This window comes from Leptonychotes weddellii, chromosome 5 (genome assembly GCF_054177405.1).
Source record: "Leptonychotes weddellii isolate Sample4059 chromosome 5, ASM5417740v2, whole genome shotgun sequence".
NCBI lineage: Eukaryota > Metazoa > Chordata > Mammalia > Carnivora > Phocidae > Leptonychotes > Leptonychotes weddellii.
Genome location: NC_138373.1, coordinates 59,836,989 through 59,845,615, shown reverse-complemented (window position 1 = coordinate 59,845,615; position 8,627 = coordinate 59,836,989). Strand labels below are relative to the sequence as shown.

The window sequence follows — 8,627 nt, the reverse complement described above, 5'->3', positions numbered from 1 at the left end:
TGGGTGTTATATGCAAACAATGAATCATGGAACACTACATTAAAAACTAATGATGTAATGTATGGTGATTAACATAATAAAATTTAAAAAAATGTTTTGGGGAATTCAGATGTAAGCTATAAGTTTTCATACAGTAGTTTGTCAGTAAGTTTTTAGTGAGTGAAATAAACATTTTAATCCGAATGGTTCTGCCTTAGTTTCATTATTATTTTAAACTTATTTGAGGTTTACCTCTTTCCTTATCTATGGTGAAGGTACTGCACTAGAAGACCTTAAGAGCTCATCTACATTAATTAGCTATGAATCTATTTCTATTTTCAGTCATCATCGAGTGAACATTCTTAACAACTCAACTACTGTATTATAAAAACTAAGACCAAACTGATTATGGAGTACAATTACTTTATTTGATTAATGAATCAGAAGACATTTTGGATATTATAATAAGCTTTCCAATGAAAACAAACCCAATTAAAAAAAAAAGAAAGAATGAGGCCTTGCCATTTGCAAGAACATGGATGGACCTAGAGGGTATTATACTAAGTGAAATAAGTGAGACAGAGAAAGACAAATGCCATATGATTTCACTTATATGTAGAATCTAAAAAACAAAACAAACAAAACAGAAACAGATCCATAAATACAGAGAACAAATTGGTGGTTGCCAGGGAGGAGGGCAGTGAGAGATGGGCAAAATGGGTGAATGGGAATGGGAAATACCTCATGGAGATAAAATGTACAGCATAGGGAATATAGTCAGTGGTAATGTAATAACACTGTAGGGTGACAGGACAGATGGTAACTACATTTGTGGTGAACATAGCACAACATATAGAGTTGTCAGGTCACTGTTGTACACCTGAAACTAATGTAACATTTAAAAAGATACTGTTAAAATAATGCAAACATAAGGTACAGAATGGGAGAAAATATCAGAAGCTCATGTATCTGATAAAGGACTATCCAGAACCCAAAAATAAAATACTTAAAACTCAATAATAAGAAAACAAAAGGTTGGGTGCCTGGGTGGCTCAGTCGGTTGAGCGACCGCCTTCGGCTCAGGTCATGATCCTGGAGTCCCGGGATCGAGTTCCGCATCAGGCTCCCTGCTCAGCAGGGAGTCTGCTTCTCCCTCTGACCCTCCTCCCTCTCGTGCTCTCTGTCTCTCATTCTCTCTCACAAATAAATAAATAAAATCTATAAAAAAAAAAAAAAAGAAAAGAAAACAAAAGGTTGAAGGTTGCTAAGAGTATATCTTAAAAGTTCTCATCACAGAAAAAAAATTGTAAGTATGTTTGGTGACAGATGTTGACTAGACTTATTGTAGCAGTCATTTTGCATTATACACAAATATCAAATCATTGTGTGGTACACTTGAAACTCACATGTTATAGGTCAATTATACCCCAATTTTTTAAAACGTAAAGAACTTAATTTTTTAATTGTAAAATATTTGGCCAAACATTTTAATAAAGAATATATATATAAATATAAAACATATATAAAGATAAACTAAGTATATTTTACGTAATAATAAGAATAAAGAAGATAGAACTAGGATATCTGCAACATGGTGGACTAGGAGGTCCAACCCAAACTTCTCACAAAAACAATCATTTAACAACTACTCACAGATTAATGAAGATCTGGGAGGGATCTGAGTACAATTAAGAAGCTGCAGTAACCCAGTGAAACACAAAAACATAGGTTGGCTGCATAGTGAAGTTTAGGAAGCATTTTACCCGGCCACTTCATCCGCCAAGCCAGTATAACTTGGCACCAAGAGATTGCCTCAGCCATGACTTTCCTCTGCAGGGGAAAGGGAGAACAGGAGAACTCGAGCAGCCTTAGCCACTGAGGACCCTGGCAGCTCTTGATGTTGCTATACCTATCTGAAATCTTCATTATCAAATAATTCCTCAGTCTTTACTGATGCTGACCCCAGCTGACAGAGCTACCCAGAGCCAGAACCACTACTGCACTCCTGAACCCAGGGACTGCTATGCATCCCCAGGGTCAGAGATGTCATACCCCATCCCTCAGCTCTGGTGCTTCATACACACACTATGGACCTGGAAATACTGCACTTACCCCTGAAACAGACAACTTCCCCCTCACCCCCCACCTCCAGAACTGGTGCCCTCATGCACTCCTGGAAGCAGTGTCTTCAGACCTAGTACTGGACCCAGTACTGACCCACTGTCATGCACACCACCTAGCCAAGGCCCTCATGGTCACTTGCAGGGGGTCTTTTCCTTACCAAAGCCAGTCCACAAAGTCTGAAAGAGGTGACTGTTACTTCAAAAGTAGAGACACCAACACAAGGCTACAGAAACTTGAAAAAACATTAAAAGGAAACATGATGTCACCAAATGAACACAATAAATTTCCAGTAACTGACCATAGAGAAATAGATTGCCTGACTAAGAATTCAAAATAATTGATTTAAAGAAGCTCAGTGAGCTACAACCATACATGGAAAGACAACTGAATGAAATCAGGAAAACAATACATGAACAAAATAAGTTCAGCAAAGAGAGAGAAGTCCTAAAAAGGAACTAAACAAAAATTCTAGAGATGAATGAAACAAAAATGCAATAGAGCTCTTCAACAGCAGTGAATCAAACAGAAGAGAGAATGAGTGAACTCAAGGATATATTTGAAATTATCCAGTCAGAGGAGAAAAAAAAATTAAAAGAGGGAAGAAAGCCTATAGGATTTATCAGACATTAGTAAGAAAAACAATATACAAATTATGGGAGTCCCACAATGAGAAGGGAGAAAAAGGGCAGCTGCTTATTATAGAAATAATTATCCCCCCAAAAAAAGTCCCAAATCTGGGGAAGAAAGCAGACATCCAGATTAAATAAGCCCAAAAGATGCCAAGTAGGTTGAACACAAAGAGGTCTGTAATGAAACATATTGTAATTACATTGTCAAAAGTCAAAGACAAAGAGAATGTTAAAAGCAGCAAGAAAAGAAATGGCTCATCACATATAAGGGACCCCTGCCCCCATAAGACAATCAGCAGGTCTCTAAACAGAAATTTTGCAGGCCAGGAGAGGGGAGGAAGATATATTCAGAGTACTTGGCAAAGCCATCTTTTAAAAATAAAGAAGAGATAAAGTCTTGCCCAAACCAACAAAACTGAGGAAGTTTGTCACCATTAGACCTGCCTTACAAGAAATGCTTAAGAGAGGTCTTCAAATTGAAGTGAAAACACACTAAAGAGCAATGCAAAAGCATATGAAAGCATAAATCTCACGGGTAAGGTAATTATATGAACAAATACAGAATACTATAACTTTGTAATGATAGTATGTAAATTACTTTTACCCCAAATATAAAAATTAAAGGATAAAAATATATTAATGAATACACAATATAAAAAGAAAGACTCTCTGAATAGAAGAACACAAAATGTGTTGGGAGGAGAGTAAAAAATGTAGTGTTTTCATATAAAAATTAAAATAGATGGTTATAATGACAAAATTTTTATGCAAATCTTGAGGTAACCACTAAGAAAAAAACCTATAATATATACACAAAAGATACAGAGAAAAGAATCAAAGCAAATCACCACACAAAAAATGTCATCAAACAACAAAGGAAGCTAGTAAGAGAGGAAGAGAGGAACAAAACCTCTCTAAAACAGACAGAAAACAATTAATAAAATGGCAATAGTAAGTTTCTACCTAACAAAATTATTCCTTTGAATGTAAATAGATTAAACTCCTCAACCAGAAGACAATGGATAAAAAACAAACAAACCGGGCGCCTGGGTGGCTCAGTTGGTTAAGCGACTGCCTTCGGCTCAGGTCATGATCCTGGAGTCCCAGGATCGAGTCCCATATCGGGCTCCTTGCTCAGCAGGGGGTCTGCTTCTCCCTCTGACCCTCCCCCCTTTCATGTGCTCTCTCTCTCTCATTCTCTCTCTCAAATAAATAAATAAAATCTTTAAAAAAACAAACAAACAAAAAAAAACCAACAAATAAACAAAAAAAGATCCAGTGCTATGCTATCAGAGACTCACTTCAGATTTAAGGACACATATAAGCTAAGAGTAAAGAAGTGGCTTAAGATATCCTATGCAAATGGTAACCAAAAGAAAGCAGGGGTTACTATATTTATATTAGACAAAATAGACAGTCAAAAACTGTCTCTAGGGACAAAAAGGGTCAATTCAATAAGAAGATACAACAAATACACACACACACACACACACACACACACCCCACCAGAGCTCCTAAATACATAAAGCCAATATTGACAGATCCGAAGGGAGAAAAGAACAGCCACACAGTAACAGTAGGCAACTACAATCACCTACTTTCAATAATGAAGAGAACATCCCCATAGAAAATTAATTATTAAACAGTTTATTTGAATAACATTATAGACCAAATAGACCTAAGAGACATATATAGAACCTTCTACCCCAAACCAGCAGAACACACAGACTTCTCAAGTGCACAAAGAACATTCTCCAGGACAGATCACACGTTAGGTCACAAAACAAGTTTTAACAAATTTAAGAACATCAACATCATTCCAAGTATATTTTCTGACCACAATTTAATAAAACTAGAAATTAAGAAAATAGGAAAATTTTAAAATGTGTGGACACTAAACAACATACTGTCAAACAACCATTAGGTCAAAGAGGAAATCAAAAAGGCATTTTAAATATATCTCAAGATCGATGCAAATTAAAGCACAACATACCAAAATATGGGGTGTGCCTCAAATGCAGTATTAAGAGGAAGTTATATAACAATAAATGCCTACATTAAAAAAGAAATATCTTGAATAAATAATCTAACCCTACACCTCAAGGAACTAGAAAAAGAACAACTAAGCCCAAAATTAGAAGAAGGAAGGAAATCATAAACATTAGAACAGAAATAAAAGAGAATGGAAAAACAATAGAAAAAAATAACAGAAATAAGACTGTTTTTTGCAAAAATAAGCTCAATGATCTTTTAGCCATGTAGGTAAAAAAAGAGAGAAGACGCAAATAAAATCAGAAAAGAAAGAGGAGACATTATAATAGATGCCTCGGGAAAAAACGATCATAAAAGACTATTATAAACAATTATATGCCAACAATTAGATATTCTAGAAGAAATGGATATATTCTTAGACACATACGACCTATCAAAAATGAACCAAGAACCAAGAAGAAATAAGAAAGCCTGAGAAGACCAATAACAAATAAGGAAATTGAATCAGTAATCAAATAACCACCCCGAAAAAAAAAGCCTAGGACCAGATGGTTTCACATGTGAATTCTACCAGATATTCAAAGAAGAATTAATACCAATCCTTCTTCAGTTCTTCCAAAATATAGAAAGAGAGAACACCCAGCTCATTTTATAAGGCCAGCATCAACCTGACACTAAAGTCAAACAAAAAAAATCACAAGAAAACTAGAGGCCAATATCCCTGATGAACACAGGTACAAAAATCCTTAATAAAATACTAGGAAACGAAATTCAGTAGTACATTAAAAGGACCATATATGATGACCAAATGGGATTTATGCCTGGGATTCAAGATTGGTTCAAAGTATGCAATCAATCAATGAGATATACCACATTAATAGAATGAAAGAAAAAGGCTATACGATCATCTCAATAGACAAAGTATTTGACAAAATTCAACATCTATTCATGATAAAAACTCTCAACAAAATAGGTATATAAGGAATTTACCTGAACACGATAAAGCCGTATATGAAAATCCCACAGTGAATATAATCAATGTGGAAAAACTGAAAGCTCTTCCTCTAAGACTTGGTACAAGGAAAAGATACCTCCTCTTACTACTTCATAGCACTGAAAGTCCTAGCCAGACCAATTAGACAAGAAAAAGAAAGAAAAGTTATCTGAATCTAAAAAGAAGTAAAATTATGTTTGCAGATGACACAATCATAGATGTAGGAAACCCTAAAGACAACAATAACAATAACAGGAGCACCTGGGTGGATCAGTCAGTTAAGCATCTGACTCCAGGTTTCAGCTCAGGTCACGATCTCAGGTGAGTTAGATTGAGCCCTGCCTTGGCTCCGCACTCAGTGCGGAGTCTGCCTGAGATTCTCTCTCTCCCTCTGCCCCTCCCCCAACTCTTGCTTGCTCTCTCTCCCTCTAAAAATAAATAAAATCTTTTTAAAAAATAACAACAAAAACTGTTAGAATGAATAAAGCAATCAGTAAAGTTGTGGACTACAAAATCAGCATACCAAAATCAGTCATATTTCGATATACAAACAATGAATTGTCTGAAAAGAAAATTAAGAAAATCTCATTACAATAGCAACAAAAAGAATAAAATACTTAGAAATAAACTTAGAGGTGAGAGACTTGTACACTGAAAATTAAAAACACTGATGAAGAAAATTAAAGAAGACACAGATAAATGGAAAGACATCCTATGTTCTTGGATTGAAAGAATATTATTAAAATGTCCATAGTACTCAAAGTGATCTAAAGACTCAATGCATTCCTACCAAAATGCCAATGCCACTCTTTACAGAAATAGAAAAAAAAAATCCTAAAATTCATATGAAACCACAAAAGACCTTGGATAGCCAAAGCAATCTTGGAGGAAAACAAAACAAAACAATAACAGCAACAACAACAACAAAACAAAGAGGGGGGACACAGTTCCGGATTTCAAAATATATTACAAAGCTATAGTGACCAAGACAGTATTGCACTGGCATGAAAACAAGAAAACAGACCAATGGAACAGAATAGAGAGCCCAGAAATCAATTCTTAGTTACAAGTATAATACAAACTAGCACCAAAATATCATTAATGATCATTTGTAATCCACACATATGGTCAACTGATCTTCAGTAAGTGTGCCAAAAACACACAATGGGGAAAGAATAGTTACTTCAATAACAGTGCTGGGAAAACTGGATATCCACATGCAGAAGGATGGAAGTGGTTCCTTATATCACACCATACACAAGAAATCAAATCAAAATGGATTAAAGATTTAAATGTAAGACCTGAAGCCAAAAAACGAGAATAAAACATAGGCAAAAAGCTTCCTGACATTGGTATGGCAATGGTTTTTTGGATATGACACCAAAAGCAAAGGAAACAAAAGCAAAAAGAGACAAGTGGGATTACATCAAACTAAATATCTTCTATACAGAACAGGAAATAATCAACAAAGTGAAAGGCAACCTACGGAATGGGAGACAGTATATGCCAACCATATATCCAATAAGGAGTTAATGTCAAAATTTTATAAGAACTCATAATTCAATAGCAAAATTAAAATTGGGCAAAGGACCTGAATAGGCATTTCTCAAAAGAAGACATACAAATAGTCAATAGGTATATCAAAAGGTGCTCAACATCACTAATCATCAGAGAAATGCAAGTCAAAACCACAGTGAGATATCTCACACCTGTTAGAATGGCTGTTAACAAAAACAAAACATAATAAGTGTTGGAGATGATGTAGAGAAAGAGGATCCCCTGTACACTGATGGGAATATAAACTCATACAGCCTTATGTAAAACAGTATGGAGAGTCCTCAAAAAATTAAATAGAATTACCATATGATCCAGCAATCCCACTTCTGGATATATATTCAAAGAAAATGAAATCAGTATCTCAAAGAGATATCTGTGCTCTCATTCATTGAAGCACTATTCACAATAGCCTCAATACAGAAACAACCTAAATGTTCATCCATGGATGAATGGATAAGGAAAGTTACAATTACACACATACACACATACAGACACACAGGAATATGATTCAACCTTAAAAAAAGGAAACCCTGGGGCGCCTGGGTGGCTCAGTCGTTAGGCGTCTGCCTTCGGCTCAGGTCATGATCCCAGAGTCCTGGGATCGAGCCCCGCATCGGGCTCCCTGCTCGGCGGGAGGCCTGCTTCTCCCTCTCCCGCTCCCCCTGCTTGTGTTCCCTCTCGCTGTGTCTCTCTCTGTCATATAAATAAATAAAATCTTTAAAAAAAATAAAAAATAAAAAAAAAAAAAAAAGGAAACCCTGTTATTTGTGATAGCATGGATAAATGTGGAGGACACTACGCTAAGTGAAATAAGCCAGACAGAAAGATAAATACTGCATGATCTCATGTATATGTGAAATCTAATATAGTCCAACTCATAGAAGCAGAGAGTAGAATGGTGGTTCTCAAGAGCTGGAGGGAGGTGAAAATGGGGAGATGTTCAAGGGGTGCAAAGTTTTGGTTATGCAAGACCAGTAAGTTTTGAAGATATATCTTCAAAGGGACTATAATTAATACTGAACAGTATACTTGAAATCTGCTGAAAGAGTAGATCTTAAATATCCTCACCACAAAAAAGGAAGGAAGAATGGAAAGGAAGAAAGGACAGAAGGAAGGAAAGAAGAAAAGAAGGAAGGGAGGGAGGGAGGCAGGAAATAGTAACTATGTGAGGGGATGGATATGTTAATTAGCTTGATTGTGGTGATTATTTTGCAATGTATATGCTTATCAAAACATCAAATTGCACACCTTAAATATATACAATTTCTATTTGTCAAATATATCTCAATAAAGCTGAAGGGGGGAATAAAATGAGTTGTAAAGAAAAAACTGTTTAAAAAGAAGAAAATAAA

General features: G+C 35.6%; 1 pseudogene; it reads right to left on the bottom strand.

The window, feature by feature from the left end:
- LOC102740388 (E3 UFM1-protein ligase 1 pseudogene) overlaps positions 1-6,254 on the bottom strand; it is an 11,319-nt pseudogene extending 5,065 nt beyond the window's left edge.
- Between the last annotated feature and the right edge of the window lie 2,373 nt (positions 6,255-8,627).